Source organism: Miscanthus floridulus, chromosome 5, assembly GCF_019320115.1.
Source record: "Miscanthus floridulus cultivar M001 chromosome 5, ASM1932011v1, whole genome shotgun sequence".
NCBI lineage: Eukaryota > Viridiplantae > Streptophyta > Magnoliopsida > Poales > Poaceae > Miscanthus > Miscanthus floridulus.
This window is the reverse complement of record NC_089584.1, coordinates 133,576,221-133,595,727: the sequence shown is the minus strand read 5'-3', so window position 1 is coordinate 133,595,727 and position 19,507 is coordinate 133,576,221. Positions and strand designations below refer to the sequence as shown.

The 19,507-nt window shown below is 46.4% G+C and overlaps 1 pseudogene; it reads right to left on the bottom strand.

The window, feature by feature from the left end:
- LOC136455387 (uncharacterized) overlaps window positions 1–19,507 on the bottom strand; it is a 37,614-nt pseudogene continuing 18,107 nt past the window's right edge.

Below are 19,507 nucleotides of genomic sequence, written 5' to 3'. Positions count from 1 at the left end.
TTACGTATCATAGGGTTTTATTTGATTTATTAAATATTATACGGGCCAAGCCCATAATATATCCGACACATCCGTGACGTTCCGTGACGCGCAAAGTATTTTTATACTTGCAATGTTTCAAGAATCAGAGATTCACAGCTCGGCTTTGTTTGTGTAGACATATCGATTTGCAAAATGCAAGAACGCGGCTACCTCTAGAGCCGCGAGCCCTGCCAGGAGCCCGTAGAAGTAGTCGAGGTGCGCTCGGTTGAGATTGTCGGAGAACCAGCTGTCGCCCTTGCTTCTCGTCGCCCAGTCGATCACGGACACAAGCATGCTGCTGGCGTAGCTTCCAACGCCAAAGATGCTCAGGCACAGCGCGAGCCCGACGCTGCGGAGAGTGCCGGGCACCTGGTCGTAGAAGAACTCCTCGAGACCAACCTGACCCAACACTCCGGCGAGGCCCATGAGAACATATTGCGGAATCATCCACCACAAGCTCATCGGCACAGCAACCTTCGGCCGGTCTACCAAGCCCGCGTCTCTGGCCACGCGGAGCCGCCTGACTTCCACGAGCGCCGCGACGACCATGGCGACGCAGGACGTGGCCATGCTGGCGCCGATGCGCTGGAGCATCGTGATGCCCGAGGCGTGCCCTGTGAGGCGCCTCGCGAAGGGCACGATGATGCGGTCGTATAAGGGGAGCATGACGATGAAGGTGATGTTGGTCAAGCACTGGAGCGCAGCGGGCGGCACAACGAGGCCTGTCGCCGTGCCAAGGTTCCTGTCCAATGTGCTGGCCTGCTTGGTGAACAGAGTGGACACTTGCGAGAAGATGGCCGCGAAGACTAAGCTCGTCAACCATATCGGGAGAAGCTTAGCTACGAGTCCACCTCCGCTCTCAGGTTGTGAAGCTAGAAGCCTGCAGAAGTCAAGAAGCTCCATCAGGACAAGACCCTTCTGTGACACACCCGTGTCTGCAATATACAACGTAAAAGTGTTTGCTCTTGCTCGTGTTCACCTTTCAGTTGGAGTGTTGTCCTTGCGACGGAAGACCTTCGTGGCCCACGCGCGCACGGTCTCAGCGAACGTGCCGCCGTCAGCGGGTTGCTTGGCACGGTACGTCCGCGTGCCAAGTAAGAAGACGGCAAGGCATAGCACCATCGCGGTCCAGCACGCGCCGAACCCGACGGTCCAGCCGGCGTTGTCCTCGACGTAGCTCAGCCCGGCCGACGCGATGGCATAGCCCCAGGATATGGAGAAGTGGAACCAGTTGAAGTAGGAACTCCGGAACGCGGGCGCGCTGGGGTTGTCGCTGTCGCTGGGCGTGAACTGGTCCGCGCCAAAGGCTTCCCCGCATGGCCCGTAGAAGCCTTGCGCCAGAGCCAACAGGTAGAGCGCGACGTAGAAGAGGGTGAGCCGGGCAGGAGACGCCGATGGCGGCGAGCTCGCGGTTGGCATCATGGATGAGGCCGTCAGCATTCCCAAGCTCTGTTATCATTAAAGAATGGTAGAAGAGTGTCAATTGTCAAACATGATTGGGCTTGCGATTCAGGATTACCATTATCTCTACTTCTAAAAAGATCAAACATGAATAATCAACACTCCAGTTTCCGTGTGCCTCCGATTCGGCTTGCCCTCGTGCGATATGCCCCGCGCCGACAGGTGGGTCCCGAGCTTCCTCTCTCCTCCCTCATTCTCTCTTGAGCTGTCGAGTAGAGCGTCTCTCACCTAACCTTGATAAAAGTAGCAATAATTGCGTGACTTTTACAGCTTAATTTATATAGGCAAACACTTGGCTTTATTATTGGCCTTCTAAATCTCTGGCTTACGACGAATGGGAGCCACACGAGCCCACGACACACGTGAGGCGCACAACGAGCGACAGCGTGCGCAACAACGAAGCAGCGTAAGGCACCAGCAAATCTTCAGATCCGGTGCCGTGCTCTAGATCGCTGGGGTTTGATACTGGTGTCCTGGTCTCCTGGTCTCCAACCATTAAAATATTTGGCCTCCCTATCTCCTGTTACCACTCGTGGGATTTGATTCAAGCATGCTGCGTATCCTAATTTCCTCCACAGCTCTTCTGTACTCCTTTTTCCTCTTTACAAATTTAGCCTATGTACTAAGTGCCATGGACTTGTATACCTCAATCAATGTTGTGTTGCTATCACTATGTGCTGGACTACTTGTGCGCAAGTGTATCTCGTGTGTTGTTACCTTTCTAATGACTGCAGCGTTTTAATTTAGGATGCGATTTACGCCAGGACGGGGACCGGGACAGGGACCCTGTCAGATCTAAATTCTCGGGGAGCGAGGACCGGGAGAAAACGTCTCCTGTGAACATTCATGAGGATGGGGTCGGAGAGTTATTTTCCCCACGGGACAGGGAGGTGAAGTGATCTCCGATGGGGATTTTTCCGTTGCTATCCCTAGACAATAGACATGTAGTCGGCTAACTAGGCGCGGCCAAAAAGTCCAAAGTTGTCCAGGCAGCATCTGCCAAAACTCAAAAAACCAGTGGGGCGGTGGATAAAAAATGACACCGAGAGCGGATAGAGAGTGTAGAGAGTGTAGGAATGCACGAATATGTGAGATGTTTTTTTTTTTAACTTTGGTCCTGTTTGGTATTTAACTTTGGCCCTGTTTGGTATGTCTTTAAATAGTTCTGACTTGGTGGAGGAGATAGAAATGGTGAAACAAAAAAATATAGTAACTTTATAGGCTCCTTATTCATTTTAGAAATAGAGATAACAATAATTTATTACTACAGTACACAAAGAAGCAAAGCTAGAATCTGCTAGAGCTCTACCAAACGAAACCATCAACCAAATAAGGCCACATGTCCACTACCGAACCCCTCAAAATCCTAGTGCATGAATCTACATCTTTGCGTACGAATAGTTGGGGGCTGATTTTCGTTGGCAAGAATCTCCATAGTACCCACCAGCTAGAGCCTGATGCGCGGGCCTAGGGCGGCAATAAGATAAAGGGGAGGAAGAGCTTCCACTGATACGTTGCGGCTGCCTGGCTGTTGGGCTGGTTCAGCAGAGTGATTTTAGACCTACAGTGTTTCCAACAATTTTATGGAAGTCTAGCTCCACGGTGAAAGTGTTCCACGATGAAGCTGATGTTTTGAATCTGATTCTTGAAGCCAAAGCTCTCTCAATCAGACTTTAAAGAGCTGATGGATGTGGACATGTGCAAACATATAGGACAAAGGAACCGCCTTTTGATGCGGTAGTGGAGTGCCACTGTACAAATTGACCCATGCAAATTATAGTCCACAATTTACACATAAACAAATTTCTTTCAACGTTTTATTGTAGGTAGTGGGAGTGCGTGATAAGTAGCACACTCGTGGATACTCTTATGTGATAAAATATAGTAGATTTTCACTTCCCATGAGTTAAACTATTCTAAGTTTGATCAAATTTATTGAAAAAAACAAGAATATTGATGATCTCAAATGAACTTCAATAGATATATAACAAAATCTATTTTCATTGTTTATCTTTTTGGTATCATAATATAGATTCTTATTATTTCAACAAATTAGGTAATAACAACCAAAAATTCATTTTATCTCTTATGATTCAGCGAGCATGTGTGCTCTTTCCAATTGAAGAAAAAAAGGCTTATGCATTTGGCAACTGAGAAACATTTTAGATTCTCAGTAGAATCACTATAATCCTTACTAAATGCCACAAAAAGAGAAATGTTTTAGAGAAAATCACTTGAAACCGATTCTTATTTTTGTACTAGCTAGTCTAGAGAAATACCTAAAACCTAGTTTCTTCTGATTTTAGTTCTAGTATTAAGAATTCAACAAGCTAGCCAAACGGCTTAACAAAACGATTGACTCATCAAAGAAACGTTTCTGAAGGAAATCTGAATCTGACGTTTCGACGAGAACCAAATGCACATGAGAATGGTGTGAAGTGCGTACGACTTGCCTTCTTTGTCATTGCAAAAGTTTTTTGTTTCTTTATTCATGAAATCCAAAAGGAAAAAGTGGGTCGGCAGAATAATCCAAGGTGGAAAAGGAACAACTTGACAGAATAAATGCCAAGAACATTTTGTATTGGAAAGACATTGGCACCGTCTCATTGTAGCTTTATTCTCATTCACGAGGTGCAACATGAGCTTATAGCTCAGGTGGTTAGATCTCTTGTGATAAAATCTTCTTATTCGGGTTGACGTAGGCTTAGGGCAGTTCCAGTGGGGTATTAATGATAGTTTCTATCTATCTTAATTACTATGATAACTCAACAATTTGCTGATGTGACACGCAAATTAATGAAGAGAGAGAGTACAGAACGAAGAAATCGTTTCTATGTGAAGGAACGACGTGCTCTCGCGAACCTAGACACGAAGAAGCCGCAAAAACGGCGTTGGGGAGACACGACTCCTTTCCATCGTCCTCCTCCGGATCCAGTACGCCGCCGCCGCCGCGCCAAACCTTGCGCACTTCTCCTCCCACGCGGCCCTGCGCGCGCTTCTCCTCTCCGCGTCCAGGATCCACTCGACCAAATTTCTCCGCCCTCCTCCCGTTTGGCCAAAGCAAGCGGACGCGGAAAGACTGCCGCCGCCATTGCTGGCGCCGCCCGTGCTTGCCTCTCTGGCAGCCAAGGCCGCTCGACTACGCCGGCCCGACTTGACCTCCGCAAAGAGGCCACCGCCTGCCCGTCTGCAGTCTGCACGTATATCGTCATTGACCTCGCCCACAACTCTGCTCGTAACGGAATGCAACATGCTTGACGTCGTCCCTGCAAAGTCTCTGTTCCTGAAGACAGCATGCTGATTCGATTTGATTTCATGGAATACTTTTGCAGTCGATGTTTCCATCAACAAAGCTTGTCCGTTGAGTTTTGCATCTACTTTTGACTAGAACATGTGAACTGTACCATGATTTGTAATTAGCATGTGAGCTTGCCTTCAGTTTGCTCCTTAATCATTATCTTTTAAGCTTGTGTGACTGTACAAGCTTAATGTTTGGCCGAAGCAATTAGCAACATTAGAGTGAAGCTTAGATGCTGCATATGAGGCATGAGCCAGTGTTTGGCCTGACGTAAGGTTGATGAGAGAAAGCTAAAAAGAGGCATCGTTGTTTACTTCTACTACGAACTGCTTTGTTGTTTAGGAGATTGATTTGTGGCCACGTAAGTGCTACATATATCCTTGCTACAACAGATCAAGCTCTATTTGTGAAGCATGCCTGAGATCATTAATTTTTTTCTGAACTTAGAAACTACTATAGAAACTATGTATTAGAGAGTTTAGGTCTAAATTAGAATTTATTAGTCTTGGAAACTGCTTCTAGAAACTATGCATTGGGACTGCCCTTAGATTTATTTTAGGACTTAATATGTGCATTACTTGGTCAATCGCGATATTTACTAACTCAATCTTTTGGGCTCGATGGGTTAGAGTGTACGTGCATGTGTTCGTAAATGTGAGTGTTTGTACACATATATGAGCCTTTATGTTTGTGTCATGATTCGAAAAAAACTAACATTTACCGATAACAATTAGCAAATGTATAAACTGTAGTTTTTTCAATAATATTTTCATTATCATGTAGATCCAAAGTTTGAGGATGAATTGTGGGAACTGTTCTTGGTGTTCTTTCATAAGGGTCCTATTGATTTCTGGCTTGTCCTTTTAGACATCGACGCCTCACAAAACAACATTAATAAGGTCGGTGTATAAGCTATTTTCAGCGGGCCCATGATGTATGTAATGTTCACGCCTTAATAACGCAAAGACTATTGTGCCAACATTCCCAACTGCGAAGATAGTAACGTTGACGTTACCTCATTAAGGGCTAATTTTAAACAGCCCTTGGACTAAAAATCAACTCCTATAACAAATATATACACGATAAAAATCATTGCAAAATTTATCTACAAAAACTCGTTTAAAATCTCAATCATACTACTATATTTATTAGTATTACTATACACCTCATAATCACCACGTAACAGAGTGCAGCTAGAACGCTAGGAGGGGTAGATAACAAGCCAACTAAACTTTTTTTAGGCTTTCTTCGAAATTAATATATTCTTAATTATTAGGAGGTTTAAACTTTAATAAAAAAAAAGCTACGAGCGGAGTCAAAATAAAATTTTATTTAAATCAGCTATTTTAATTTTAAAAGAAAACAAATATAATCAGATATTCAGATCCACCAGTGCAATTTCATGAAGCCGAGGAAGAGAAAGGCCAAGATATGAGAAAACAAATACTTTCTTTGGAATGCAAACTGACCAGAAGATAGAGCACACAGGCGGCCAGGAGCGCTCGATACCGTCCAAGCCGCGAGTCAGCGACGAGCGCGCCGACGAGCGGCACAACCTGCACGGTTCCGGACCACGCGTTCACGCCGGCGGCCGCGGCGGCCGTGGACATGCCGAGTGGGCCGGTGAGGTACATGATCAAGTTGGCCGACACGCCGACGAACCCAATACGCTCAAAGAATCCCATCGCTGCATGGGTAGTAGCAACAGCAACAGTGACACTTAAGCATAAAAACCTGCGGACGAACTAGGGAATTTGAACGACTTGCAATAATCTGCATGATTACCGACGATGAAGAGGGCGGCACGCCAGCCGCCACGGCCACCGCCGGGTTTGGAGGTGATGGGCAACGCAGGTCCGGGAAGAAGCTCGCCACCGCCGGACTCCATCATATCAGCCCTCCGGAGGATCCGACTATCCGAGGATAGGAGCACCGAGCACGTCGAGCCCCTCTTGCGGCTTTGTCTCGTGACTAATGGTCGCAGCACCGGTTGGTGGTCCGGGAGACCGGGCCGTGCAGGTGCTGCCGCTCGCGAACGCGTGGTCCGGGACCTATTGCTACCGTTAGCGAGTATTTCTCGCCGGGAAAAAAAAACAGCACTATATATATTAATATTACTGACGGGGACTAGCTCCGCTATGCAAACCATTAAACCAAGGTCGTCAGGACGCGTAAAGTCGTTCTCAGCAAAGACATTCGTAGCGTTGGTAAAACGTAGAATGTAATAAAACATATAGTTCCATTATTTTGTTTCATAGACATTTAATCTAGTGATTCATCATGAGTTGGTAAAGAAGTGAGAGGATGAAACTCATTTCTTCTCTTTCTTCTTAAAAAATTATCACTTTATCAAAAACGCTTATATGATAACTTATTAAATACAAACAAAACTCAATGAAACTTCCACCGAGAATGACCTAAACACACTCGTGTCATATGCATGCCCAAATATCCACGCCTGCATGTCGGTGCCCTAATTCGGAAATAGTTGTTTTAAGTTACTGATGATCCAAGCATCTTCGGTTTGGAACTCTTTTGTACCAAACGTGCTAGAACAGGCTGAATGGCAGAGCAACTGCTAAAGTTTGCTAAAAGGAAGTACTCATCATAAACGTAGTGCCCGTTTGGAGGGGCTCCAACGGGCTCCAGCTATGACGGCTTTGGTCGTCAGAGCCCCAAAACTCTAATTCCTCTTGCTTCTCCATTTTGCGGTTTGTTTTTAAGGAGCCAGACTCATTTACATGTCAAACAGTACTTTACAGTGCTCTTGGAGCCAGAACCGAAACACTCGTGTCATACGCACGCCCACATATCCACTCCTACATGTGGGTGCCCTAATTCGCAACCAGTTGTGTCTTGATCCTGTCATCTTGAACTCTTTTGTAGGAGTACCAAACACGCTACGACCAGCCAAATGGCAGATCAGCTGTTAAACTTTTCATAGGTACTTCTTTTGTCCCTTTTTAACTGTCATTCTCAGATTTCGAGAAGTCAGATATACTCAATCTTAATTAAATATATACAAAAAATATTAATATTATGATATGCTAGTGAATTCATGATTAATCCAAGAGAGCAATCCCACCCTTGGGCACTTGTGGAACTTGTTCATCATTAAGTGAAGCGTTTGTTCCTCTTGGAGGTGAAGCCTCCCCGGTGAACTTGTATGCTTGTGTGGAGGCCCGAACTTCGGCTGTCAGAAATCAACTCACAACATGTCTAGCAACCTTGGGTAACAAGTAGATTCAATTATATAGGTGTAATCCTAGTTGATTTGAGATTTAACATTACCCAGGTCAGAATTTCTGATCCCAAATCAGAATTTCCAACCTTGGGAGATTTGGAAATTCCATGCCTGCTATCTATTGCCGATTTTATATTTTTAGGAACGCCAATTCACCGCCTGTGGGCGACATCTTGGTCCTTTCATACGCAGTGCTATAGTATCAAGTGTTTATGTTTTTAGATTTTTGAGGAATCGTACAAATTCAAGGATTTCTACTCTTGTCTCATTTTGCTGCTAATTTTGAACCCATGTAGGTCAAACAACACAAATGTTATACCTGCTCAGAAGTGATTACAAGATTGAGATGGTATGGATGTTATTATTGGAATGGTTAGACCACACTGTCCGATACAGTGGATTGTGCTATGCTCATTCAATAGCCTATTTATATTTGACGGCAATGGGACACGATTTACAAGCATTGAAACTGACCCTTTGGGTGTACTAGGCACTAAGGAACGGGAAGCGAAGCCGCATAATAATTACGGCGTTTCTCCCGTGACGGAGAGAAATCTACGCCATACTAATTTTTCCGAAAATTGCTCCATCATGTTTTGTGGCGGGCCTGGCCCGATCTTGTGCTCGGTCACTGCTAGGCAGCAGCGTGCGCGTGTGCTGCCTTTTACCTCTCTCATCTTTACAACAGGTGCACGCATGAGCCACCCATTTAAGGGCTCTTTCGACTACTCCACCAACCCTGCTCCACAGCCTCCACGATGGAGCTGCTCCACAAAAGAAAAATATAGGGCCTATTTGGCAGGACTCTGGCTCCTCTGAAAATGGCTCCGGCTCTGGCTCCTCTGAAGAAGCAGCTCCTCTAGAGAAGCTGAAGCCGTTCTGGAAAACGTTTGGCAAAACGGCTCCTTCGCACTAGACGACGTGAACCCACAGCAAGGAGCCACACGAAGCTCGTTTTTTAGGCTTCTCCTGCGCAGACAAAAAATGGCTCCGGCTCTTGACCGGCTCCCCATGCGGAGCCCTTTCTAAAACAGGCATTTAGCATAGTTCCTGCAGGAGCCAGAGCTGAAGCCCCTGCAGGAGCCCAGCCAAAGAGACTCATAGTTTCTAAAGCACTCCTTCAGGTGCTCTCTCAACTTCACTTTTTTTTTTTTGTTAGAGTAGAGTTTGTGGAGTTGCACCTGTTTCGCTAAAAAACATGGAGCGGAGCTGAAAAACATAGAGCAAAACTAAAAAAACGTGAAGCGAAGTAGTCCCAAACAAACCCTAAGTTGAGTTAACATTTAGCCAAAATTCGATGCGAGACTAACACTTCATTGCACCAGCATTTATTCAGGCCTTAGGATTTACTAGGACAACAGGCGCGCTTCGCCGCGCCCGTATTCTGTCAGTCTGTAGGAGCCGATGTTTTAGTTAATTAGTTTGCACTGATCATTATAGTATACAATTTGTTCTCTGTTAGATCAACCAAATGGCTTCCAATGTAACCAAGCTGCTGCCTCTAACGACATAGGCTAAAAATAATCACAAAAACCGAAGATGGCATAAGCTCATCGAAAACAACCATATAGAGGCTGCAGGTATCAAAATCACCATAAGTAGCTGAGTAAAAAACATGATATTTATGTGACGGCTATTGGTTGAATCTCTGTTGAACATGTAATGCTATTCTGTGATAGTAACTGCTACATTAGTGTACATTCACCATATATAGTAGCACATTGTTTGGCGCAGATAATGCCTGCAACTCTGCAAGGCTGAGTATTACCTGGGACAAACGGAGGCAAATCGCTAAAACTTGATGATGATATGCCTATGAAACCTAACTTGGCAGCAATAATCAATGACAACGCCTTTATGAAACTTAACTTGGCAGCATCAATCCTCGTTTGCCCCTGCAATAGATAAATGGACATTCAGGAACTGGATGATTATTGTTAAGCTGAAACCTAGATCGAAATCAATTCAGGTAAGTATTCTAGATACCTATCACAAGCGCTCATCCTTGCTATTTAGCAAGGCCAGATGGTTATTTGGGGCCAAGTTTGGATGTGGGATTAGGTTAGCAACTTTTATAATTAGCCAGTTCTTTTTAAACTCTGACCTTGCATGGAGTTTCCCTGTAATAAAAATAATGTAGACAGCAGAAATTACATTAAACCAAAGAGGATCGGGAAAGAATAGTTACCTCCTCATGAAGAAGGATAAGGTCAACTCTGAGAATTTTTGGTAGACCAGAGAACCTAACAACCAATCTCCTGATCTTCCATTTATGTGATTATGCAGTAACATAACACCTGTTGCATCCTGCATTAGTAATACAAATTAGTTGGTTGCACGAAGCAAGGCATAGTAATGTGTTGCATATAAAATAGCAATGATGAGCAACCTTTGCTAAGAAAAACATCTGGATGTATTAGGACGCTAAAGTAGTGTAGTTGTAGTTGTTTTAGTGATTAGGTGTTAGTGGTTTTTGTTAATAGCTCACTAAACTGCAGTAAAGCATACATGATATTTCATGATTCATATACCCATTTAGGAGATGATAGCTTTCATACATAGTACTGGAGCAACATAGAGGATAGACCAACACATCATATCAGTGCTCAGTTGTATATATAGGAATTAAAGAAAATCATGCGTACCTTGTACTTTCGGCACTACTACTCGGGAGGAGGAAGATGTTAGTTTGGAAGGTCAAGTAGTGCCTAGGAAGGATACCTTTCGATATTTAGGATCAATGCTACAGAGGGACGGGGATATTGATGAAGATGTTAGCCATAGAATCAAAGCAGGGTGGATGAAGTGGCGGCAAGCGTCTGGTGTCCTATGCGACAAAAGGGTACCACAGAAGCTAAAAGGCAAGTTTTATAGGACGGCGATTAGACCTGCTATGTTGTATGGTGCAGAATGTTGGCCTACGAAAAGACGACATGTTCAACAGCTAAGTGTCGCGGAAATGCGTATGTTGCGTTGGATTTGCGGTCATACAAGAAAGGATCGAGTTCGGAATGATGATATACGTGAGAGATTAGGGGTAGCGCCAATTGAAGAAAAGCTTGTCCAACACCGGTTGAGATGGTTTGGACATGTGCAACGGAGACCTTCAGATGCACCGGTGCGTAGCGGAATCCTAAGCCAGGACAGTAACATGAAGAGAGGCAGAGGAAGACCGAAGTTGACTTGGGTAGAGGCAATAAAAGGAGACTTGAAAGGATGGAATATACCCAAAGACTTAGCCTTAGATAGGAGTGCTTGGAAGACAGCTATTCACGTGCCTGAACCTTGATTGCTTCTGATGGGTTTCAACTCTAGCCTACCCCGACTTGTTTGGGACTTAAAGGCTTTGTTGTTGTTGTTGTTGTTGTTGCATGCGTACCTTGTACGCTTCTAGCCTGATTTGTGAATCTTTTGAATTTTATTATTCATTGGGAACATGATGTGTTCCCTTCGGTATCGAACATTCAAGCTGCAGCAAAGCATATATGTTTTTGCTGTCGATTACTATAGAAACCATAGATGAAGATCAGTCAAGGGACAATGCCAAAAAAGCCCGGGGGGGGGGGGGGGGGGGGGGGGGCATACCTGGGACACCCGTTAACACTATGGCCATCAGTGACTATATCTGGAATCAAGCTGCAGCAAATCATACATGTTTTGATGTCGATGTCGATTACTATAGCAAACCAAAAATAAAAAAAAGGGATGCGAGATTAATGTCGATATAATAAAGGAATGCCAACTAATAAAGATGGAATTATTTCTGCACAGTACTCAGATCAGTCAAATCACATGCAAAAGGACGAATTTCCATTTTGGTAGTTCTAAATTGAAGAGTATACATCTAACCAAAATATGAGGTATGTCGGCATAGCACAGTCTGAAATAAATCATGTAGAAACAATGCCATAGCGAAGATGAAAAAAGAAATCAGTTCTGAAAGTACATGTCAACCTTTTTTGTGTCATGGATGGAAATCTGAAAATGTGAGTTAGGAGCCTCTATTTTAACATAAACAATTAGCCTTTCCTTAATGACTAAAACGGTCGTGGATGTGAAATGGAGGCCGAATGTTTCATGTTTTGAGTAATGTTTCATGTTTTGAGGCCTGGAACCCCCTTGGCTAGGTTTCTCTCAGCCTCAGCCTCTGAGGCAACATGTTCCAATAGGAGGCACCTGTGCAACAGGGAGAATTGGCGACAGTAGTCACCATCTAACAAAGCACGAATCCAACCAATAAAGTATAACATAGTATGAGAGTAATATAACCAAAAAAAGGGTGCAAATTTTAAAGCATATGAAGACGAACCTTTGGATGCCCAATAAATGGCCTGTTCATCTCAAGATGTAGGAGCACCAAGCAATGAGGTAACTGCACTAAATCTGAACAGTTTACAGGAGATGGAATCGCCCATCAAAATGGGAGTAAAAAAGGCAGCAACCATTGTTTCTGGATTTGGTTTTTTTTTCTCACAGGAACAAAGCAATATTGTCACAATAAATGAAACATCATTACATAGAATGGAAACAGGGAAAATATGCTACTCTTAACAATGCAGAAAGCATAAAAGATGAGCGCCTAGAAGAACAAACAAAGATGTCAATAAGCATTCACTTTTTCAGCTGCAGGTATCCAATCTGACACATAAAAGAATGGAAGCAATAGGATTACCATATTCAGTTGCAGGGTTCGCTTAACAATGCACAAAGCACCATGCAAGGGCCCGTCAATTTAATGAAGCATGAAGCCGACCTGCACAATAGGAAACGTAGCACTATGTCACTATCTCCAACAAATGCGGAGACACTATCCAGTACCAAAGAATTGCATGTGGCAGGTGCAGGCCAACAGGCCAGTTGACCGCAGGCAGAGGCCGCACCAGCGGACGGGGGCCAGCGGCCTGGCATAGGCGCGCAGCGCAGGGTACCCGCTGCATCTCGCCAACCGCGGCAGCGCGCGACAGCCAACCATTCGTTCACCGGGATTCGGGAGCACAAGGACCGAGGAGATATGGTGGATGTCGCAACCTACACGCCGGCCAGCGCGTGTCCGCAAGGGAGAGGGGATCTGCCGGAGGAGCCATGAGGGGAAGTAGGAAACGAGATGGTCACATACCGCCAGATACAGCCCCCGAGCTGAGCAGCCGCCGCCGGCAGCGAGGAGGCTAGGGTTTCGTGGACGGCAAACGAAACGCCTGGAGGAGGCAGCGCCGGGGGAAGCCGCGGCGGAAGCCACCGGCGAGGCCCAGCCACTCTGATCCGTGGCCGGGGACAGCCACCGGCGGGGCGCACGCGTGGGGCTGCGCCGCGTTCCGAGGCCGCTGCCGCTCCGCCCACGTCAGGAGAGGAACGGCGAGAGAGGGGGAAGAGGAGAGAGAGGGCCGCCCAGGTCGACGTGCCGGCTCGGGGCGTAAGAGGCGGCCACGGCGCTAGGAAGGCGGCGACCTCGCCTGGGGAGGACGACGGCGTCGCCGAGGCGCAGGGGTCGGGGTCGGGACCCAGCTGGGGAACGGGAGGAGGTGAAGTGGATCTGAGGAAGGAAGCCAACGGCGAGGCAGGTAGGCGCGGCATCCGGGGGCGTGGCGGCCGGTGGGGAGATGGAGGCGGAGGCGGCGAGGCGTTTTTCTTTCCACGGGAGCTGGGGGAGGGGAAGAGGACGAAGCGGAGGCGTCGAGGCACTGCGAGGTTTTTTTTTTTTTTTTTCCAGAGGGCCTAGGCGGCGGCATTGAATGAACGGGATAGAGCAAAAGGACGCGGACACGCACGAGGCACGTGGAGGCGTCCGATTCGTAAACAATAACTGCACAGTAGCTGAAGCGCTCTCGTCGCGCGGATACTAGGAGCTATATAAAGTTTCAGCACAGTAGCTGAAGCCCTCTCGTCGCGCGGATGTTAGGAGCTATATGAAGTTTCATATTTTGATCTTGGTTGAATAAAATTGGGCCAGGCCCAATTAAAATCCAATATTTACATGTTGTTTTAACATACGCAAAGTATTTTTATACTTGCAAAGTTTCAAGAATTACAGATTCACAGCTCGGCTTTGTTTGTGTAGACGTATCGATTTGCAAAATACAAGAACACGGCTACCTCTAGAGCCGCGAGCCCTGCAAGGAGCCCGTAGAAGTAGTCGAGGTGCCCTCGGTTGAGATTGTCGGAGAACCAGCTCTCGCCTTTTCTTCTCGTCGCCCAGTCGATCACGGACACAAGCAAGCTGCTGGCGTAGCTTCCCACGCCAAAGATGCTCAGGCACAGCGCGAGCCCGACGCTGCGGAGAGTGTCGGGCACCTGGTCGTAGAAGAACTCCTCCAGACCAACCATGCCCAGCACTGCGGCGAGGCCCATGAGAACGTACTGCGGAATCATCCACCACAGGCTCATCGGCAGAGTCACGTCCGGCTGGTCGACCAGGCCCGCGTCTCTGGCCACACGGAGCCGCCTGACTTCCACGAGCGCCGCGACGGCCATGGCGACGAAGGACGTGGCCATGCTGGCGCCGATGCGCTGGAGCATCGTGATGCCCGAGGCGTGCCCTGTGAGGCGCCTCGCGAAGGGCACGATGACGCGGTCGTATAAGGGGATCATAACGATGAAGGTGACGTCGATCAAGCACTGGAGCGCAGCGGGCGGCACGACGAGGCCCGTCGCCGCGCCAAGGTGGCTGTCCAATGTGCTGGCCTGCTTGGTGAACAGAGTGTACGTTTGCGAGTAGATGACCGCGAAGACTAAAGCTCGTCAGCCATATCGGGAGCAGCTTAGCTATGAGTCCGCCCTCAGGTTGTGGAGCTAGAAGCAACCTGCGCAAGTCAAGAAGCATCGTCAGGACAAGACCCCTCTGTCAGTGACGTTGACGTACACGAACCTGCAATGCAACGGAAACATGTTTGCTCGTGTTCACCTTTCATCAGTTGGAGTGGTGTCCTTTCGACGGAAGAACCTCGCGGCCCACGCCTGCACGGTCTCAGTGATCGTGCCGCCGTCGTCGGGTTGGTTGGCACGGTACGTCCGCGTGCCAAGTAAGAAGACGGCAAGGCATAGCACCATCGCGATCCAGCACGCACCGAAACCGATGGTCCAGCCGGCGTTGTCCTCGACGTAGCTCAGGCCCGCGGTCGCGGTGGCGTAGCCCCAGGACATGGAGAAGTGGAACCAGTTGAAGTAGGAGCTCCGGAACGTGGGCGCGCTGGGGTCGCTGTCGCTAGGTGTGAACTGGTCTGCGCCGAAGGCTTCCCCGCATGGCCCGAAGAAGCCTTGCGCCAGAGCTAGCAGGTAGAGCCCGACGTAGAAGAGGGTGAGCAGGGCAGGAGACGCCGACGGCGGCGAGCTCGCGGTTGGCAGCATGGATGAGGCCGTTAGCATTGAGAAGCTCTGTAATGATTGAAGTATATGGTACAAGAGTGTCAAGTGTTAATTGCCAAACATGGTTGCTGTTGCTGCCTATGAGGCTACGAGTGCCCGATTCAGGATTACCATTGTGATCGCAGAGTAGGAATTTCCTAGTTCGTGGGCATGCAAGTACAAGTGACATCTCTGATCTCACTCCGAGAGTATTGAAAACCCTATAATGTTTTAAACAACAAATTGACAAATTTGGTACGGCCTCAGTCCTAGAATATACCTACTTTTGGTTTTGTGTTAGATATAAGACTATTTTATTTTTTATCAAATCTATAGAAACAATAATTAACATCTATGCGACTAAATAAGTACATTGTCAAAATAAATGTCATCGTTAATCTAATGATAATATTTAGTGTCTAAATGATATTTTTTCTTATAAGTTTGGATAAATTTAATCTATTTGGTACAACTTATAAGTTATTTATGATCAGCGCCGAGAGAGGATAGAGAGTGCAGGAATGCGCCGATATGAGAGGAGTCAATTTATCAACAATATTGATATATGACGGGCATCCGGAAGGGACGGACGCACCCACGGAACCAACTCACCCACATCCTTTCCTCGAGTCGCACTCCCGCAGCCTCCCTCGCTCTTCCTTATCCTTTCCTCGAGCCGCACTCCCATTCTCCTGACACGCCCGCTCGCCCGCCGTGACGGACACCGCACGTCGGCCGCCCCGCCCGTCCACCGGCGCTCCCTCCCTCCTCTCTCTCCCCCTCCAGCGACCTGCTACCCCGCGCCCCCAGTGACCTGGCTCCCTCCCTCCCCCGCAACCTCCATGCCACCCCGCGCTCCTAGCGACCTCACTCCCGCTCCCCCCCCACCGGAGACGAGGACGACGGCGGCGGCGGCTCCGACGAGGTAGGTCGTTCCTCCTCTAGATCTGAGCCCTCCTCCTCCTCCTCCCCCTCCTCCTCTGTATCTAGATCTAGATCTGAGGGACGCGGCGATGGCTAGGGTTCCAGCGAGCTCTGTTGCAGTAGCCTTGTTTTGATGTTGCAACAAGTAATATTTCTTTGTTTCATTAGTCTCTTTTTTCTGATGTTGCATCTGGCATTGCGCTTTGTGTTTGTTGTTGCAGTAGCCTTGTTTTGCTGTTGCAACAAGTAATATTTCTTTGTTGCATTAATCTCTTTTTTTATGTTGCATCTCGCATTACACTTTTGTTTCTGTTGTTGCAGTAGCCCTGTTTTGTTGTTGTAACAAGTATTTTTTCTTTGTTGTATTAGTCTTTTGCTTCTGATGTTGCTTTCTCGCATTGCGCTTTGTTCTGTTTTGTTGCAGTAGCCTTGTCATGGTACTGCAACAAGTAACATTTATTTGTTCCATTAGTTTTTTTTTCTGATCTTGCATCTCGCATTGTAGTAGTTTGTTCTGTTGTTGCAGTCGCTTCGTTCTGATGTTGCAGTAGACTTATTGTGATGTTGCATCTCACATTGTGCTTTGTTTGATGTTGCAAATAAGTAACACTTGTGATGGGAGAGTGGTGAGGACGCGACGCACCTAGCGGGGCGCGGCGGGGGATGGGCGGCGCGATGGAATGGCGGGGGGACGAGCCGCCGCTACTGGCGAGTGACGCCAGAGTCGAACGGACCCGAGGCGCTAGGGTGCTCCGTTGTTTTGGTCAGGATCGAAACGAGTCTACTGTTCTGAGCAGGGGGCGTTCCGTGCGGGGGGGGGGGGAGGGGGGCGTGGTTTTGTGCATGGGGGGTGGTGTAACAGAACCGACCAAATCATAAGAACGTAAGTACAAAAACAATCACCGAAGCGATCAAATTCCTGTACTTAAGCTCCCATAATCCCGGTAGTCCAGAAATCACGAAGGATTTCAACCAACTCTCGACATACAAACCAAGACTGTAGTGATTCAACACAACACATCATCCGTTACAACATTTCATAAGTAGCATCCGGATTACATCCATCAGAGTTCAAATAAAATATTACAAACCAAGTTCGAATGCGCGGAAGCAACATAGTTTAGTACATAACTTCATAATTTTCAAATACATTGCCAAGTCTGAGTCATGTCCCACAAAAGCATCAACAGATACGAAAACTAGTAGAGACCGTGCCCAACGGTCTAGTCTTCATCCCCAGCTGGGAGAAGGCAGTACTTGCAGCAACCAAAGTAGAACTGGTCATCTGCAACAGGGGGGAGATAAACCCTGAGTACGAGAAGATACTCAGCTAGACTTATCCGTCAAAACCAGAAATAAAAGACACCAAGGGTCATGCAAGGCTTATGAGGTGGGCTAGCTGGACACAATTGCATAAAAGAGCTTATGAATATAGTAACCAATTTATCTTAGCATCAAGTTATCATCATTTACCTGTCCACTAGATTAGCACCTGTACTAGAGCACTCACTTATTAGGAGCAAACAATATTAACCATAGCAGGTATAATAAGGCTGTCATCATCATATCATCATTTCCGAACCATTAGGTTATTTAGCCCGTCAAGTTCTCACTAACCGGGAGAGACGGCGACTCGAATTGAATTACAACTCAGCTGAGGGGGTATTCCTAACTCTCACCCTGGCATACTTAGCAATGGTAGCTGTGGGTCACCTTTGGGACAACTCAGGAATCAAATTCGCGGGTTCGATCAGCGCTAGCACTCTCAGGGATTACCCTTCTGCCAGGACGATCAGGACTTTTAAATCACCTGCCCTTGGACTCACGCCTACGGCTCCCTTCTGAGACGTACTTTATACTTATCGATTCCCGGCCTGAGGTGAGCTACTCGGCTTCGTGGTCGATCTCCAGACCCGGCCAACTAAGAGAGAGGCATGCGTTCAACATGAACAGGAAAGGCTCCAAGATTCAGTCCTTAATCGACAGGACGGAGTCATTGCAAACCGGCAAGCCTCCGTCCGGTTTTTATTTCAAATTAAGACTGGTTCTTTTCCACGATAGCAAATATAGCCAACCGTGCCATATGTATCTTCCTATATCTCGCAGGTGACAGGAAATCACTTGACTTCTACCGTGTTAAAGCAGAGCTAAGCACTACACGAGCCTAAGCTACATAGGATTTAGGGTATCAATATCTGGATAAGGATTGGATAACCAATACAGCAAGTATTTGCATCCAACACCTAAACTTAATGCAACAATATATATATGTAACAATAATACTGTAACTGCATTTCGCAAATTAGGAGGCTTAATATGCTCCGGGGCTTGCCTTTCACAAAGTTGCATGGACGGTGATCCGAGCACTCAACGGCGACCTCGTCTGGCACTTCTCTTGAAGGCTGCACCTCCTGTACCTCCGGTGTCGGCTGCTGCTGCTCGCTCGGTTTCTTGAATTCCAACAGTGTTACTCCTTCTGGTACACTTATTGCATGCCAATGCACAAGATAAATATCATGGATGCATAAGGAATGACATGATGCTCATGATGAATGAATCACAGTAAATGTTTAACGAAAACATCACTGGATACTCGTTTACCGAGTAAAATAGCTCTATTCAAATCACTTTAAAACATGTATCTACTTAACTTGAAGAACAAGAGCTACTTACCTAACTTGCATAACCTAAGGTAAAGATGCTCATCTTTAGTTAAAGGCCTAACACCTAAGAACATTACCACAAATTTAGGAAATATTAAAAGCATACTTAAATCAAAGTTAAGGTTTTACATGCAACGAGTAGTTCCTTAATTCAATCATAACCAGAGTTCTATAAATCCAAATGACTTGCATGAGGACATTCTGGAAAGCTTATGAAATTCTCTACAAATCATTTGTAACATCAAAGCATGATTCTTACGTTAACCAAATCGAATTCCACTAAACCTAGAATCTGTCCAGAATAACAAGGTTACTAACTTAATTATTTAATGATGATGCAAAAGCATAATTCTACCAAACCAAGTTTACCAACTTGTTGCACATACTAGAGGAACACTAGAAAGTATAGTGCCAACTTCTAAATAATTTATTTAATATCCTTTTCTAATTTATTTAGTTAATTAGGTGATTAAAGCAATATATAGTAAAACTATTCAGAAAAATCTACAAAAATTACAGTAGCTATCTCATGTTTCACATAGACTACCATAAAAATTT